The 17,799-nt window shown below is 42.4% G+C and overlaps 1 protein-coding gene across 11 annotated transcripts in view; it reads left to right on the forward strand.

Moving 5' to 3' along the window:
- The first annotated feature begins 1,156 nt into the window (after positions 1-1,156).
- The window catches only part of TRAF3 (TNF receptor associated factor 3), a 70,352-nt gene continuing 53,709 nt past the window's right edge, over positions 1,157-17,799 (forward strand). For 3 of the 11 annotated variants that reach the window (XM_056493181.1, XM_056493189.1, XM_056493191.1), the window contains exons 1-2: positions 1,176-1,332; positions 2,263-2,318. The gene's annotated coding sequence lies outside the window, so the exon portion shown is untranslated. Of the gene's footprint in view, positions 1,333-1,535; positions 1,668-2,262; positions 2,319-15,750; positions 15,894-17,799 lie in introns of all 11 variants that reach the window. The other 8 variants (XM_056493182.1, XM_056493183.1, XM_056493188.1 and 5 more) reach the window with 4 other exon arrangements.

A 17,799-nucleotide genomic window follows, 5' to 3' on the forward strand; every position in this document is an offset into this window, starting at 1 on the left:
CCTCCCTAGTGATCCCTCTATAAACAACATCCAAAAAGGACGGTGACCTCATCCCACTGAAATTAGCCAAACACCACAGATTTCTCCGTGTTCAGCTCTGCACATTCCTTAGAGCTGCGGCTCTCCCGGCTGCCAGCCCCATCGCTGCACCGGGACTCCGAGGGTCCCTGTGGGGCAATCCCTCCAGCCCACCCTGGAGCAAGGCTCCGGCTCAGCCCCCATCCCCAGCTCGGCTGGGCATTCCCGGCTCCGGCTGAGCCCCCGCGCCGCTCCTGCGCCAGAGCCGCCTCTCCCCCTCCTTCCCTCCCTCCTCCCTCCCCGCATCCCGGTGAGGCGGCGGGAACACGACCAGCCACGACAGCCCCGAGTAAAAGCGAGACGGCCGGTACAGGCGGAACAAATGCCACCCCCGGTCGGGACTCGCCGTGATGCCAGCGGAGCACGACGCAGGCATTTATTTCACCTGGCTGCCGGGAGCGACAGGTTCCATGGGCTGCCAGCGCCGCCCCCTCCCCGGTGCCTGCGGAGGGGCCGCGGGTGCGTCTCGCAGCCCGGGACACGGAACATCCCAAAACCCGCTCGGCACCGGGACCCGGGGCTGGCACCTCCGGCCGGGGGCCCCGACCGGCCCCTCCCGGGGCGAGCGGCTCCGGCTGGCTGCGCTTTCCTGATCACTTCCAGACCCTTCTCCCGCTCCCAACTGCTGTTCTCCCTCCCTCCCATTTTTCCCAGTGGCATTTCTTTGTGTAATAAACGCTATTGTGTTCGAGGCGCCTCTTTGAGCGGGGCTGCTGCAGCTCCCTCGGGACAGGCAGGGGATACAGCGGCTCTCGGCCGCGCCGATCGCGCTCTCCCGGAGCCCCGCGCCCGGCGCCATCCCCGCGCCCCTCCTTCCCCCGGTGCCCGCAGCAGCGCCCGCTCTCCGGCCGAGCCCCCGCGGCTCCACCCGCGCCCGGAGCGGGACGCGCTGTCCCCGCAGCCCCGTGCCCAGGCCGCGCCTCCTCCGCCGGCCGCGGGCCCCTGCCCCGAGCCGTGCCCTCGGGAGGGGGGTGACAGCAGCATCAGGTGCAGCCGGGGCCAGCGGCCAGGGCAAGCCCGGCCCCCGGCTGCCGCCTGCGCGCTGAGCGGCTGTGCCGGGCCCGCCCTCGGTGACTGGGAGGAGCCGAGAGAGCAGCGGGCTTCGCCGGGGATTTCCAGCCCGAGCGGGCGGGAGAGGAAGTGCGGGGCGGGGGGAGACGGCGCACAGCGGTCGGGACTTTCCGCCGGGCTGGCGGTCGCCTTCGCCCGGCTCCAGCTGCCGCCCGCCGCCCCGCTCCCCGCACACGCTCGCAGGTAGGGCGGCCGCGGGGCTCGGCTCGGCTCGGCCGGGCGGAGGAGGAGGAGGGAGGGCGGGAGCTCCGGTGCCGCCGTGGCGGCGGCTCCGCGCGGGGCTCCGGCACCGGCCGCGCTCGCCTGCCGCGCTCGGGCGCTCCGGGCAGGGGGCCGGGGCCGGGCGGGCGGCGGGGGCTCGGCGCTGACCGAGGCATTGCTGCCAGGCAGGGGCCGAGCGCTGCACCCGCAGCCCGTGCCGGGACTCGGCGGCCGCCGGTGCCCGGGGGTAGATCAGCCTGCGGCGGGGCGGCGCGGACTCTCCTGCCCGGACGCACTCGCACTCCAGGGCTTTGCAGGTGCCCCTTTCTCTCTTGCTTACTTATTCCCGCCTGCCCCTTTCCTCCCCTGCTCCCCTCGCTCCGTGCCCCGCTCCCCGCGGTGCGCGTGTGCCCGCGCGGGGAGCGGAGGGCGGCGAGGCCGGAGCGGAGCCGGAGCCGCGCTGGCGCTTGCGGCGTTTGATGTGTCGTTTGAATGCAGAAGGCTCGCTCGCTCCTGGCTCCCTCCATATGCAGTGCTGGGGGCGGGCCGACGGCCTTTAAAGGGGCACTGCCGGCAGCGCCGCGCCTGGCGCGGAGCGCGGTCCCGGCTGCGCGTCCCCCCGGTGCCGCTGCGGCGGAGCCCCCGCCGCTCCCCGGCCATGGGGACCCGCCGGAGCTGCGGCTCCTCGGCAAGGGAGCGCTTGTGTTCTCGCAAAGTCCGCCTGCCTGCACCGGCGCTGCGCTATCCCCGTCTGCCTGCCGTGAGCGGAAAGAAAAGTATTTTGTTTTCACGCCATTCATTTCATGCGCTGATTCGCGACGCCGCGTTTTAGCGCGTTGAATGAATCGCCGTGTTGTAGGTTAGAAAAAATAATGAATGTTTAAAAGTTTATACTGAGTCATTCCTCTGCAGATTAACCTATGACTGACTCATAATCTGCGAACTGCAGTGGCTTGTAAGATAGGAAGGTAAGGCATTTATGTCTTGATTTATTTGTGTCTTTGAGTGCCTGAGATCTGAATTACTTGCAGAAAAGCAGGAGAAATTGTATGAATGTTGGGAGGCATAATCTCGTGTTGTGCCGATCGGAGCTTGTGTGTGACGTGACAGACTATATGTGCTCCTCTGCGTGCATCTGTACCACGCATTCGGGCATCTTTCATCTTAGGTTGTTTCTGTAGTAGTAAAATGTGGGAAGTTCCAGTGATACAATTTGAAATATACTGTCTCTTTGGGTCTGTGACTTCTCTAGCTTGCTGAGATCTGAGCCTTATGTACCGTATATTGTAATTTACGTGTTTTCTATTGCTTGTGTAGAATGGTGTGTTTTCCCTTGCAGATTTGTCCCATAGGATGCACGTAGCATTATTGAGCACTAATCTGAACTTGCATCCTTAGACTGAAAAGGAGTATAGTGCATGATGCAAAGGTGTACTAGCAGTGTCTAGCTCAGCCAAATGAAATAGTATAATTTGAAATAGTTAGTAAAAATCTGTATTTAAAATGGCTATTGACTTGCCTGTGAGCCTGGATTAGAAGGCTACAGTGATGGTTGCTCAAAACAGGAGAGACCATAGCACATACTGCATGTTGTCCTTTTAAATGTACCATTGGCTTGTACCACATATGGATTAAGATCTAAGTGCTGTTTGTGGTGATTAGGGAAAGGGCTATTCATTTAAGGTGAGAAATATTCGAACATTTGGACAGAATCAGTTTTTTATGGCTGCCCTGGGAAACCCCTTGTCATAGAGCTTGGTAACGGAAACACTGATGTATCATGAGCTTGGGCATTGCAAGCAGGCGGCACTAGGGGGTTATAAAAGTTGGGTTGTTCCAGAATGGTAGGTGTTTTACCGAAATATGACTTGCTGAGATGCTTCTAATAATAGCTGGACCTAGAATATAGAATTATAAAGTGCATTCAGTATCAAAGAAAATGAATTCTTATCAAAAGGGCATGCTAAATGACTCAGTCTTTAGGCTTTCTTGAAGTCCTCCTGCAATCAAGTTTGATGATACCAATTTTGAGAAGCCATTCTTGCATGGATTCAGAGAATCTGAGTATCGTGTAAGCATATTTACTGTTGATACCTTGGAAAACTCAGTAAGATGGCAGTAGTTAGCATCAGTGACCAAAGATTATTTATCAAGTCTTACTCGTCCATGTTAATACAGTTTGTCTTTTAAATGATCTTGGGATCATGTTGTATTTTAGATTTTACATTGTTCTTGTCCATAAGGATCACTTAAGGAATGAAGAGGAATGGCTTTTTGGTACTGAAGTCCAGCTGTTCTATAGTAAACATGGCAATGCTGAAAATACAAAAAGCCAAAAACCTTCATTTTTGATTGATAAGCAGCTGATCATAGTTCTTCTTCAGACAAAAAGGCAGTTTAAAAATAGGAATTACTTAAATCTACTCCAATATCCTAAAGTGGCTTTGTATGAATAAATATTGTAAAAATAAAACATTCTGATCTCTTATGTCTTAGATGATGTAGTTATTTGATTTCATTAGAGTTTTTTTATTATGATGGTGTTTCTTAGTTGAAGGTGCAGCATCTTATGATGTGTGAAGATTGCTCATTACACATTGGTTTCAGTTATCTGTACACTGGTGCACAGTTCCTTTAAAGAATTTCCAAGGCTTAAATTTTTGTTTGTTTGTTTTTTTAAGCTGTGGATACTTTCTGTATAGAATGCCTGTATTTGAAACCCCCTTGAATATTTGGTGTCTGGCTCAGGAACACCAGAGGTGGTGGGAGAAACTGGAGATTTCAAAATGAGATATGGGGAAAAGAAGCCAAGTTAGGGAGAATTGTGTGGTTTTGTGCAGCAGAATAAAGGTGTGATTGTAGCACAAGAGGGAGTGCTGTAGTTGCACTAGGTTGTATCTTAAACTTTTTAAGCTGTGGTGATGAAGTAATGCTGTAGAAACTACAGTAGTAAAGGGCTGGCAGAATATAATTGGTTTCTCAGCTCTGCCTGCTGGAGGCCCATGCCCTCATAAATGGATCATTTAAAGTCAGTATATTTAGTTTTGTCAAATCACAAATGTTTCATTTTTGTTTGTTTTTCCTTACGGCAGGAGAAAGGACTAGAGAACTGGGAGAAACAGGGAGTCAACTTACAATGAAGTATCTTTAGGTGCCCACAATGTAGGAAGATTTGTTCTCTTCTTTTTTGTAATGGGAAAGAAGAGAAACAGAAATAAATGTAAAAAAGCTCTTAGGATATCTAAGGGAAGTAAGGAAAGTATCCAGTGGAAACAAGTTAGAACTTAACTAGAGAATGAAGCAAAAGGTGATTTGGTATTGAGAATTCCATGTGTGTGTGAGAGAGGGAGAGATACCACATGGTCTTTGGGGAAATGTTTGTTTTCTTCATGTAGATCATCTTTTCTGGATGAAAAATATCATAGCCACTGTGACTTCAATTGCTCCTGACTGTTGGCTTTGTAACTAGGTTAACAGGGCGAGTGTCTCTAAAATTATATACAACTGTAGGTCACTAATCATCTCCACCCCCCAAAAAATGTTAAGCCTTTGATTTCCATGCTGTTGTTCTTCCCTGCTGCTTTACTCTGCATGTATAAAATGTGATTTTAGTAGAATTTCAAGTTCTGCTGTTCATCTAGTCAAGGCAGCCTGGGAAGCAAAGTCTCAACATGTTTGTGTGTGCAGAAGTTCAGTGTTGTGTATGTGTGATGGATTCCATCTCTTGCTCACTCCTTGTACTGAAACTTGGGGTGTTGTGTACCTGGACATCAAGATTTGATTTTTTGCCAGTTGCAGATGTTAGATCCTCAGTGGGCATAGCAGGAATTCCTTAAGTTGGAATATTTCATGGTTCTGGTATTATTTTATGTAATTTCATGAAATATTGATTTATAAAATAGTTTTCTCTGATGTACAGAGGAAACATTCTGTAGATTATTTGCCATAATAAAAGTTGCTACTAATTCTGTAGTGATTTAAATGCTCTGAAGTGAATCTTTTCACTCACAAATAATAAATGTTTTTTAAAAATATTGAAAGAAGTCATGAATCTTCCATTTTACATGTTTTAATGATGACTGTATGATAGCTCATAATTAGAAAAATTTGACGTTTGGAGTAATACAGGAATTTTGTCTCATGTTTTGGTTTCTGCATTAATGTGAAAAACATGATTTTGTAGATAAAGTATGGTATATGCACTGAAGACAAGCTCAAAATGCCATGAGTCTTTACAGCTTTCTTAGGTGTCTAGGAAAACAAGTAATTTGGATTTCATCAGTCTTGAAAAGTGTGTTGCAGATGCTAGTGTAAGATAAGTGCCTTCCTGGCTGCCACTTTGTTCCTGCAAGCTTTGACATCTATCAAGAAAGAGAAGATGTTCCACTGCAGATACCAGTGTCAGGCTAGGAGACCTGGAGGCTGGGCTTTGGTTTTCTCATTCCTGTAGATGTGTGTGCTGTAGGCTTTCAGCTGGGGCCAGACCAGCAGGGTTTGATGCTGCAGTGCTCAGTGATGTGACATCATCACAGTCCCAGGGGCAGAAGGGGGATTCCAATCCCAGTTTCCTTCTTCCCTAGGGAGTATTCTCATCATCAAGCCACAGGCCAGTTAAGAGTAGTGTCACTTCCTTCTCTTGAAACTTTTTGCCCTGCCAAGAAGAATCAAAACTCAGTGTGCCTAAGAAACAGAGTGAGGGGAAGCATGATGTCTCAGTCAAGTGGTTAGGACTTTTTTTAGGATTACCAGGATGAGTAAAGACTTAGAGTCTGCTGATGCTTCATCCACTGTTGTTTTGTTTATTGTTTTCTCACGTATCTGAACTTGATGTGCTTCCTGAGGTTATCAGCCTTGTCAGGATGTTTCCTTAAGTGTCAAATATATGCTGGGAAAGAAAAGAGGTACTTACTTGGGTGTTGTGCAGGTTTAGGTGGTAGCTGACTGGGAGTTCTGAAAATAACTTTGATGCAGCTAGTGGCTTATTTTGTGTCTAACTTCTTGCTCCATATACAGACCATTTTCCTGGTCTTTAATAACATGGGAATAGCGGTACTTTCCTATGATCTGAGGACATAAAAATGATGAGGTGCTGAGACCCAGCAGGGCAGTGCAGGCGTCATCTGTTGATAAAGTGAGTGAATTACAAGTGCTGTGTGGAGGCATCCAGTCCAGCCTCTGCAGGGCTCTGCTATCCTGCACCATCAGCACTGTGGGACAGGAAACAGCACTTGCTTTTCTCTTCCATTGATGCTCACAGCAAACATGCAGTGCTCGATGAAGCTGAGTGTACAGGACAGAATTTTGTCAGTGGCAGCTGTTCCCATGCTTGTACTTGTTCCTGGCTTTCTCCTTTGAATGTTCTAGAAAAGTAACATTTTTTTACTTATTTTATGGAGCCAGCTTGCATGATACCTGTGGTGGCACTTTGTAACAGCAAAGCCCAGCTCATAAACCTAATTTTAGCAATGTGAATGGATTTTGTTTTGTAAGCTCATCTCTGTACATGCGAGAGGGAGATAATTAGAACAATTATTAGATGTTTTTATAATGAAGATCTTGTGTGCTGTACCAGATTGACTGTGCCCACTCTGTGTCTTTACACAGAGAGGAACCTTGTGAGAGTGGGCTGCTTTGTGTGTTGAGGCTTTTAAATTAATGACTTGCAGATGTAAGTCTTGATTTTTACACAGGAAGTATAACTTCATAATTTTCATTTAACCTGTTATTGTTTTAATCTCCTTTAAGCCATCCCAAGTGACTCCTCTTTCTGCATTTTACTCTCTTCAGTTACCAATGGATTGCTCTTGTCCATGCTGTGCTTCTCTTCCATCTTGTTTTCCAGGCAGTATAAATGCTCTTAATTTATCCAGCTGCTTCTTCTGATTCTTAGAAGTGACTTATTTCGACCTGCTTTCAATCAGATTTCTTACAGTTTTAGAGTTGCTAACGGATGACTTTTATTCCAAGGTGGGTTTGTCCTTGCACTTGAGCAAAGTATCTGCATTCTCTCCTTTACCTCCATTTACATCATTATTTTTTTCTCTTGAAATACCTGTTTCCAGGGCTGTACTTATTTTCACACTCTGACAAGTAATTTCTGTCTGCAAAATCCACTTTTCTTTGACCTCTTTCTAGCTACCTGCTTCTGTGATTCCCTCTCTGCCCCACCTCCCATTCCAGGTGAATTAACATGCTCTTCTCTTCCAGGACACCAGAGATACCCTGCAGTGTATCCTACTATTGTCTGAAGTACATATGTCTATGATTCTACACCTGCTCTTACTCCATCCTTTGCATTGTCCTCTTTTCTATTCAGGGAATGTTTTTATCATTATGACTGTTGTGGTTGAGCTTGATTAGGGTACCAGTTCCACGTTCAGTAGATGAAGGTAAAAGTGCTTGTGGTTGTAAAATGCCATGTTCTCAAAATGCTGCCATTTGGCAGTTTGAGTAGAAGGAGGTTGGATATCTAAATAAATGAAGACTGCTGAATTGCATGTGTGTATCTCTAGCAGTTTTGGAACCCTTTGATGTAGTAGTATTTTCATTGCATTCTCAAATTTAGTGTTTTGGTGGGGAGCGGGAAATAAAGGATTTGTGCTGACTTCATTAGAAATTAATGACATGTAGTATCCCTTGAGGTCAGTATCCTGTTCTCTGTCAGGAGATGAACCATGTTTCTATCTACAGAACCTGACCGTGCTATAGTTCAGATTAGCAAATACATCTCACTGCTCACCCATGGCGTCAATATGTGATGGAAATGCCAATGAATCCTATGCTGTAGTTCAGCCAGTAGATATTGCTGCTGTGTTGCTCATACTGTTTGGCAGGTGGTTTTTGTAGCTGTGTAGTTTTGAGTATGGACAGAAGAATTCTCTTGCACTTTCTAGGAAGATAAAACAAGTTTATTGTTGTTTGAGTATTGAATTTCATCAGATATTTTTCACTAGCTGGCACCATACATTTCCCGTATTCCTCTTCCCTTCTTGCAAATTCCTGAGAACTGCACTTTCATTTTGAAAAGGATTATTTAGACATGCAGCTTTCAGTATTTTAGCCAGTAAGATTTTGAGGGAATTTTGGGGAATTTACTCTTTTGGTAGTTTGTGTGGTTTGGTTGATGTTTGGGGTTTTTTGTTGTTGCTGTGTTGGGGTTTTTTTTGTTTGGTTGGTTTTGTGTGTGCTTTTGTTTGCTTTATAAAGACAGATTTAGGACAAGCAAATAAATATCTACCCACTGCATTCTGTATATTTTTGCAGAGGAGACTCTCTCAAAATAAATGAGGAAGAAGCTTGGAATTATTTTGTTTGTGTAAATAAAGCTTTCAGTACACATATCCAAAGTGTGGTGTTGTAATTTTGCAGAATTAATGACTAAGATTTTGGTGGTATTTTTGTTTGGTTATTTTTCAATATGAACTCTCAGTATATTAGTTGATTGTTTTGAGATGAGCTTGGGCAGACTTTGAAGGTCCTCTGAACCATACATAAAAAGGCAGTTATTCCAGAACAAGTGTCCATATGCTGAGTTAATTGGAAAAGTTCAAAGTAGTTGAACCCTTATTTACTGTGTTGTGATTTATATAATGGACACAGAGGACAAAAGGCAGTGAGGAAAAAACTGACTTCTTATGTATCCAGTTATACATAAGTTCTGTCATGTCTGTTGGGAAGAGATAAATAAATGGTGGATATTTACAACAGGCATCGTGCTGTACACTTTATTGGTGCTTACAATAAATTGCTGCACATCTCCCATAGGCTGTTTAGTATCAAAATTGCAGCCTGAAGATGTCTGGGAATGCATGGCTTCAGCTCAGGTTGGGGTTTGTCAATGTTTTGTACACTTCAGAGGTAGTGACATCTCTGTTCTCCTTTCTGAGGGCAAGTTGAAACATGCCTAGGGGAGCTGTCACTGCTGCAGTTATTGTTTGGGTTTTTTTGGTTTTTTTTTTATACATTTCTAACTAAAATCTTGTCTCCTAGTTAAACAAATGTCCTGTGTTCTTAAGAAATTTCTGTATGAATGTAATGTGGGTATCTGCAGAAAAAAGGACTGTGTTTTTCTATGGAGAAATGATTTGGCTTCTCTTGTAACTAATCAGATTTTATAGGGTAATAATCAGGCCATGTACTAAAGTACCAGTTGTTAACACCTCCAAACTCAAATATTTGTCATGTTAAAGAAGGGGGGAAATTGGTGAGCTCTCCATTAGGTGGTGCTGCTGGGATTGAAATATTTATATACTTAATGGAAGCAGGCTTCTGCCTAGAACTATTTCCATGTTTGTATCTTTCTTTTTAAGGTCTTCTCTTTATTAAAAAAACTTCTCAAAGGCAGGAATGCTTGCTAAGGCGTGGGGATTTTTTCAGTTTGGAGTGATTAGATAAAATACTAAAAAGACTGTCCTCATGGGAAGGAGGTATGGAAGGAATCAATCATGTGCTTTTTGTGTGGGTGATTTAGATTTTAGCAGCTGCCTCTGTTGTAGCTCTCATCTGTTCAAATGTTGACTCTGTTATGTTCATACCCTGCTACCATGTGGATGGGGATACTGTAACATTAAAGAAATGCAGTCTCAAGAAATATTTGATTTAAACATCCTGAAATTAATTAGACTGACCATTACATTGTGAATCTTTGGAGTCCCTATGATCTCTTTTACCCTATCTACTAGCATTTAATTTTAAAGAGTTGTGTTTTAACTTGAACACATTGTGGTGATGTTTCTTTGCATAAGCCCTGACTGACTACTGACTTTAGAAAAACCTAAGGGAGCAAAGATGGTGCCTGCACACACTCAGAGGCACTGAGTACCATTTAAATGCTGTAAGTTGTCCCCTGTGGTGTGAGGTTGATGCTCAAAAAGCATCATGAGATCTTCCATATGGCTAAACTCTTTATCTGCCAGTTCTACACAGGACTTGGCATCTGGAATTGTACTGCACACCTGTGATCAGACCCTTGACTCTCTCTCTGCAGTAGTTAGAGCTGAGATATGAACTAAATTAGAAGTGAATTTGTTAAGTACTCCTTGCTGGTAAGATTGCTTCAAAGATAGCAGAACGAGGTTGCTGAGGTGTTTGAGTTTTCCCACACCACAGGGCTGTGAGTAGAAAAAAAACCCCCAAACTTCATTTTTAGAAATGTTGTTGGCAAAGAGCAATGAAGTTAGTCACATTGGGTTCTCTTTTCATTACAGGTAGAAGTATTTTTAGTGTGATTTATAGAATCAAGGTAACTATAACCAGCTAACAAAAAAAGTTTAGTAGCATTAAAAAGCAGTGAGCAAGAAATGCAAGAAATGCATTTTTTCATAAGAAATTGAGACTAAGCCCTTTTTCTTTCTTTTGAAGAATATGTAGCATAGCAAAAATCTACTTCTTAGAGGTAGAAAGTTTAAATAATTTCAGATCTAGCAGCTGGAAGCCTAGCTTAACAGACTTGACTTGAGTTTAACAGCTGTTGAAGTGGTGTGAGAGAGCCAGTGGGTGTCACATGCAATTTTCTGTTTTCAAAAAGAGAAATAGAGAAATTTGCAAAAATCTTTGTTGACTTTCTAACCTTGGCCAGGATTAAAATGTGTGATTGTCAGATGCCGTTAGTTCCTCAAAATATAACAGGTTCAAATAATAGACAGAGTAATAATTCTTCTTGATCTTAATAATTTATTTTGGAATAACTCAGTGTGATAACAGGAAAAATGGACGAGTTGTTGTGTGAGAGAACTTGTTTTATCAGTTTTCTAATAATGATTTAGAACTGGCTAATAATAATAACAACCCTTAAAGGGGCAATTCAGAGGTAACAGCCATGATGTTGTCCAGCCATATGATGTTGTATCAAATTGTCATTTCTTATGGGATTGGCTTGGTGAGTGAGGCCAAACCAAAGGTGGGAATGAATTAGAAAGGAAGAACAAAACTGTGCTTGGTCACCTTGAATAGAAAGCCTTGATTCTAACATTGTCCAGGATAGTGTATAGAGAGAAGGCTAATAGTATTCTGCATTGTCTTAGTAGATACATAAAAATTAACAAAACCTAGCCTTGCTTCTTCTTCCTACCTTGACTTTCAAGTGGTTGGGAGACTAACTGTTTACAGGCTAAGATTTGTCACTGCATTTTGCTGTGCTTATTCCTCAATCTGGAATCTCATTGAATTCTTCAATCTAGAAGCTGTTGCTTCTACAGCCAGAATGGCATCCTACAGCATATCCCACTGGCATGCTGATCAGACAGGATGGAGTCAGGACAGAAAAGAAGTGACAACATATTATAGTGTATTGAGGTTGTGTCTTTTTTATTTTTTTTTAGGTGAAGAAGGTAATGAGGGGAGGTCTGGGGAGTGATAAGAGTAGGGTTGTGATATAAACACCAAAAATGTGTGGGATGGTGTATTTCTGCTTAAAAAAAAAAAGCTAGCAAATAAATGATCAAACAAGATTTGGCATAAATGAAGGATTTTATTTGCAGAGGTATCTTTGGAGAAAGGAGTACGTCCCACGCACCTGTGCAAGAATTTGATGTACAGGAAAGCTCTTGATAATAAATATGGATGGCTGTCCTGAGTTATTAAATGAAATGCTAGAGCCTGATGGTAGGACTAGATGCAATGTGTCAGGCTTGATGCTGTTACTGACACCAAAATGAAATCGTGTATCTCCATCACTCAGAGAAGGGCAAGAGCTGCAGAGTACTGGAACTCACTTTGTACCTCCAGCCCAGTGTTTAAACCACTGCTGAGCACGAGTTTTATGTTACATGATGTTGTGAAGTGAACTGTAAAAACCAAGTCACAATTTTGTCATGATTTTAGGTTTGGGAGTTTTTTTGTTTTGCCTTTTTTTTTCCACTACTGCAAGCATAGTAAATTCCAAGGAAGAAATGGGAAAGCCAAATAAAGATGTATCAATATCTTAATGTTGTAGTCAGTTACCAGGGCTCAAGCATCAGTGCCTATTGCCAAATATTACATACATTAAGTAAAATAGAAACAAGGGCATTTAGGGAGTGTTTTAATAATGTTTTTGTATGGCCTTATTCCCTGTTAGAACTCTCTGAGCCCATATGATGCATTCCTTAAAGTGATGTCTCTCTGTTCTTCTGGTCTCTACTCATTTTCCTGTAAATAGATTTATTTTTTTTAAAGAAAGCTTTAATGTTTGTATACAAGTGACTTTTGAGGTGGTGTTTCCCTAGAGCTATCCTACTTACCCAGATGTTCACATCAAGAGTAAAGAGGCTAGTGTACAATGGCAGTAAATTAATACAGAAGAGTTCAGCTTCCATTGTTCTAAGATGATGTAGAGTATTAATCTGTTTTTACTAACCAAGATAAGTGGTGACTTGGGGTCATTCTTTCTGCAGATACCCACTGTGGTCCATCAGTCCTCTTTGACAGTATCACAGCTTTGCTATGACTGTGGCAGAACTAGTTAGACAATCCAGACTAACTTTGGAAAAGCAGGCAGTATGAGAATTGCAGTCAGGCTGATGAATTTTCAGCATTAACTGGTAAAACTGGTACTGATATGGAGTAAGAAATGCATGGGGGAAATAGATGTTGGAGTGTTGCACACGCAGAATCAGTAAACACTGCCTGCAGTTTGCCCAGGTGTAATTGTTTCTGGTGGCTGTCTAAACACAGGAGGCTCAGGGTTGTCTCTAGTGTGTACTCAGACGAGCTGTGGAGTCTGGGAAGCCAGTCTGTCTTACAGGAGAATTTGTGGGAAGGGCACTGTAGAAAGGCACAAGTCTCCATTACAGAAATAGGATCTTTCTGGTGTGGAGAGGTGTCCTGCCTGCTTTCATTTTTCTCATTCACCAGAGACCTAAATCAGGGGCTGGACTAAAGGCTGGAACACAGCTCTTTGTTGCTGCTGCAAGGATTTTTTTTCCTAATTCACCCTTTATCTCTAGTCTAGGTTTTTATTGACATTTTATTTCTTGTGTGGTTTTGTTTTGAGTTTTTTCCCTAATTTGCATTGAGTTTTGTGTTTCGGATCACTGTACTGGAATTCTTCCCTGTACCATGTGGAGATACAACATTGGAACAGAATTAGTGAAGCTTCTCTGCCATTATGTTCCTGACTGAATTGAGGCAATGGCTAAGTTAATGGGTAAGCTCTTACCAAGCTTATCAGAGTAGCTCCAAGGGTTCTGAGCTCTGTAGGGCCATCTTGCAAAGCAGCCGATTAAACTTGCTCCAGCATGATTTCCAGATGTTTAACTTTGTAGGAAGATCTTGAGATTTGAGTGGAAGACCTAAGGCAGAGCACAAAGCCACTATTTTTCTGGCTGTAGTTTTTCAATAAGGCAAATTGGGAGTGCAGCCTGCCAGTTCATGGAGGGTGAGGACTTATATCTGTGTATGGATAAAGATGGTGAACTCCATGGAAATACAGCACCGTACAGGACTGACCAGAAGAGTCCAGTTGCAGGTGAGGAGCAGTGTTCACTGTCCCAGGAAACAGAGCTGTGCTGCTGTTTGCTTTCCATGTGAACTGGTGACACATGGACACATTGGGAACTGTGCTGAGGATCCAAGAGAATGCTTTGGTAATTATGGAGATGTTGTTTTTTACTTGAGCAGTGCAGCTGCATTGCTGGTCCTGGTCTGTATGTTCCAGGCATAGAATTTAGGCCTTCAGATGAATGAGTGCATCAGCAGATAACAGAAAGAAACATGCTTTTTGTTTTCTGTTCTGCATGGGCTTTTTTGTTTTTTCCATAATTACAGGCTGGTGCTGTTGTGCAGTGGAGGCAGCCCCCATCACTAGGTTTAACTTAAAAAGAAGCATATAGTTTCTTGAGTCAGAAGACCTTTCTCATTCATTCTTCTGTTGCCATCAATTTGGCTTTTGCTGGCAATTACATAGGTAAATTGTCCATCAGAAGAAAAGTGAGATGGGATGTCTTGATGTATTGTGGAGAGATGAGAATGTTTCAGTAGGACTGAATGCTTTAGAAAGGATTTGCATCACCAAAGGCAGATAAAAAAATAAGAACTACAGAAATAGTTGTTCATATATTGCATTATGGAGCACCAGCACTAAGGGTTGGCTGAATATGAACTGAACTTTCTGAATTTGAGCTGCTACTCAGGTGTCCCCCTAAATGCTTTGTGGCCTGCTAGGAAAGTTGTTTTGCACTGTCATGGTGATAGAATTAAACTGCTTCAATACTAAAACAAATGTGGTCTCTCTGTACTTTTGAAATTTAACACATAGGCTTTAGTTTATGAGCAGCTTCATAATTTAAAGTCTTTTTTTAGAACTCTAATCCTGTTGCTTGTGCATGTATGATCCATGACATGAATTCAAAATATTTATTCAATTTCCAATTTTCAAAAAGTTGTGTGATGAAAACGCTTCCTCTTAAGTATCATTCAAAATATTTTAAAAACAGCAACTAAAATAAAATTTCAGTTTTTAAATAGGTAATTTTTATCAGATTAAGAGGAAAAATATAACCTGGGTAGTGTTTTGAATTTACTCTTTGGTTTTTAAATCCTTAGACTGTTATCAGCCCTCTGAAAACTGAGAAGGATTCTTTCATTCAAGCAACTTTACTTTGAGTGAAGTACTGGATTTTATACTGTAGTGGTGTTAGACCATATTTTCCTTGTTAAAATAAGGAAGGAACTCCTTTCAGATCATTACTGATTAATGATTGTTGGCTCTCTTATTAGCTTTTTAAAAGTGACAATGGAAGAGCTAAGATGGTGTCATGCTTTCTTGTAAATACGTTCTGACTGGCTCACTAATTTTCTACAAGAACAAAACTGGTTCCTTAAACTACTGCAGTTCTTCGTATCACAGTTCAGAAATGGCAACAATGTGCTAACCAAAGTTTTATGCTGACTAATGTGTTTTAATACCATTTGGGGGTAGTCTGACAGCTACCTCTCCTCTGTTTCCAGTGTTCACATCTCCAGCCTTTAATATCAGTGTAAGTCTTTCCTATGCTGAGAAGGTTGAAGAGCAGTAGCCAGTAAAATTAGAGCTGTGTTGTGAAATGGAGCGTGCATCTCAGATAGTTTCTTTTCTTGGTTTTGGTTTAGGTTAACAGAAGTATCTTTACATCTGCAGTTTCTGGAAAGAAAGAACACTGTGAACCTCTGCCCAATAAAAATTTTCCCATTATGTAAAACATTCTTGTAGATATTGACTCACTGATGGTAGTGGTGACTTCCTCCATGAAGTAAACAGACTTTTGCAATGAGTTTTCTAGTGAACTAGTAAGTTTCAGTGCAGCTTTTTGATTTGCTGTAGTTTGTTACCATTTAGTGCAGCCTTTATCTACTGTTTTTCTTTTTTGCCTTCAGGCTTGTGAGAATTGTTTCTGTGTATTAATAGGAGATGCTTGAAACCGACTTGACTTGTTTGTTTCCCAGCAGGAAAGCCTAAGTGCTTAGGCTTTAACTGAATCAAGACCAGCTCTCAGCAGTGGGAAACTATGTATTAATCTGTCGGAAGCACAGACTGCAGTCTTGTGTGTCACTGGGGTTTGTGTTGGGAATTTTTTTCATGTAAGCAGGTAGGTAGGAACAATTCTTCTGCTGTGTATGTTTTTAATATGTATGTTGAGAAACCTTGTGACAGTTGTGTGAGATGGGGGTTTTTTTGGTGGGGTTTTTCTTTGGTTTTTTTGTTTTTTTGTTTTTTTAGTATTAGTATCATTGCATGACACTGTGAAGTACCTCGTTCTCCTTTGCTTTTTCACATCTTTAAGTTGATGATATTAATTTAACAAATCGTCTTCAGTGCCTGGGCTTGGTTTAGTTATGAATGAAGGGGATACCTCAAAAGTCAAAACAAGTTTCATTTTCATTTCTGTAAATAAACCCTCTTGTAGCATTGTTCTGTCTCATTGTGTGTCTTGCACACAATCAGAATGGACTATTTGGCAAGTTCTGCATTCTGCCTGATGGGCTTAAGTTGCATGATAGTGTATGGAGGCTTGGTTTTTTGTTTCTTGAATTCTGTTTGCAAGGAAGGTAAGCAAATTATTATCTCTATTTCACAAAAAAAAATCTTCCCCTCAGATGCTTGATGTCAAATAGATTTAAAATATGATTAAAACCAGCTTCCTCAGTCAGCCACAGCCTAATTTGGAAAACTGCATTTACCTTTGTTGCAAGAGGAGAAAATACCCTGAATCCTTTAGAACAGTACCTTTTATATGTTTGGGGTTGTGCTTTCCTTCCTTGTTCCACTCTGCCTTTTCTGGAGTTTAAAAAGAAATTATACTTCTAAAAAAAAAAGTTAGTCCTGTTTGCCTTCAGTTTAAGCTTTAAATTAGGAATGGATAAAAGAAGTGAAACGTGCTCCTTTCAACTTCTTGACATGAACATAGGAAATTCTCCAGTGCTTCAGGTGAGTGATGGGTTGTGTCCTCCAGGAGCAGCAGGTGATGCTCTGGGACTACTCTGCCTTTTTCCTCGGAACAGGTACAGCTGGAAGGTAGAGAGGCTCTTTCAAAATCCTCTGTGGAAAGGGAAAAAAATTTTAGTTTTTTACTACAGTATTACTAGACCATATGTTAAACACTAAGTGACTAAGAACTTCTTGTTGGTAATAAATTATGTGAATTAATGATGGTGTTTATATACAGAAGTTCATGTTCTTGTCACAATAAGTTCTTTTTCTAGGTTCACGTGACAGTATAACAAGTCCTTTTTAGGTTATGAACTGGAAGTACCATCTGAAGGGTTCAGGAAAAGGAAGTAGTCTGCTGGAATAACTGGACACTCTTGGCTTTCTCTCTTTCTCTTTTACTCTCCCACCCAGGACCTTGAACAATTTATGAAGCAGACTTGCTATCTTTCTGTAAGATTTTTTTTTTTTTTTCCCCTTGGCCATGTCTTCTAAGTTAGTGCTAGCTAGGTTTTTGGTGTCATTTTCCTAAGAAATGCTGGTATGTGAATGCCTGCCAGAAAACAACTAGGCTACACATGGCTGCCTTGAAGTAATTTTCACTTTCCTGAAGCAAAACAGGTTAAGTGTTAAGGTATTAGTCTTAGGCTAACTGCAGAAACAAAAAAAATAAAGATCTTATTTTGCCATTTATGTTTGTTTTTTAGAGGAAAGGGATATATTTGGTCCTTCTTCTCCCCAACTTTACCAAGATATAATTGTTTTTTTTGTTCCTTATTTCTAGTTATTTTTTCACTTTTGACAGTTCCCAGCTTAAGACTGGAGTCCTATTATGCAAGGTAATACATATGAAGAGATGGGAACTTGGTAGGTGCCCAGGTAAGATCAGAGAAGGGGGATCTGTTCCTCAACAAAGGAGAATAGAAATATACACAAGTGCTTTAAGTCATGCAGAACATCTCTGATAGCTTTTCTGATTTTGTTCTTCTGTTTCAAAGCCAACAGGCTTCTCTTTCCCCTTTTCAAATTTGTGATCATGTTTTTAAAATGTTGTATGTCATATGGTC

The sequence above is a fragment of the Oenanthe melanoleuca genome, chromosome 5 (genome assembly GCF_029582105.1).
Source record: "Oenanthe melanoleuca isolate GR-GAL-2019-014 chromosome 5, OMel1.0, whole genome shotgun sequence".
NCBI lineage: Eukaryota > Metazoa > Chordata > Aves > Passeriformes > Muscicapidae > Oenanthe > Oenanthe melanoleuca.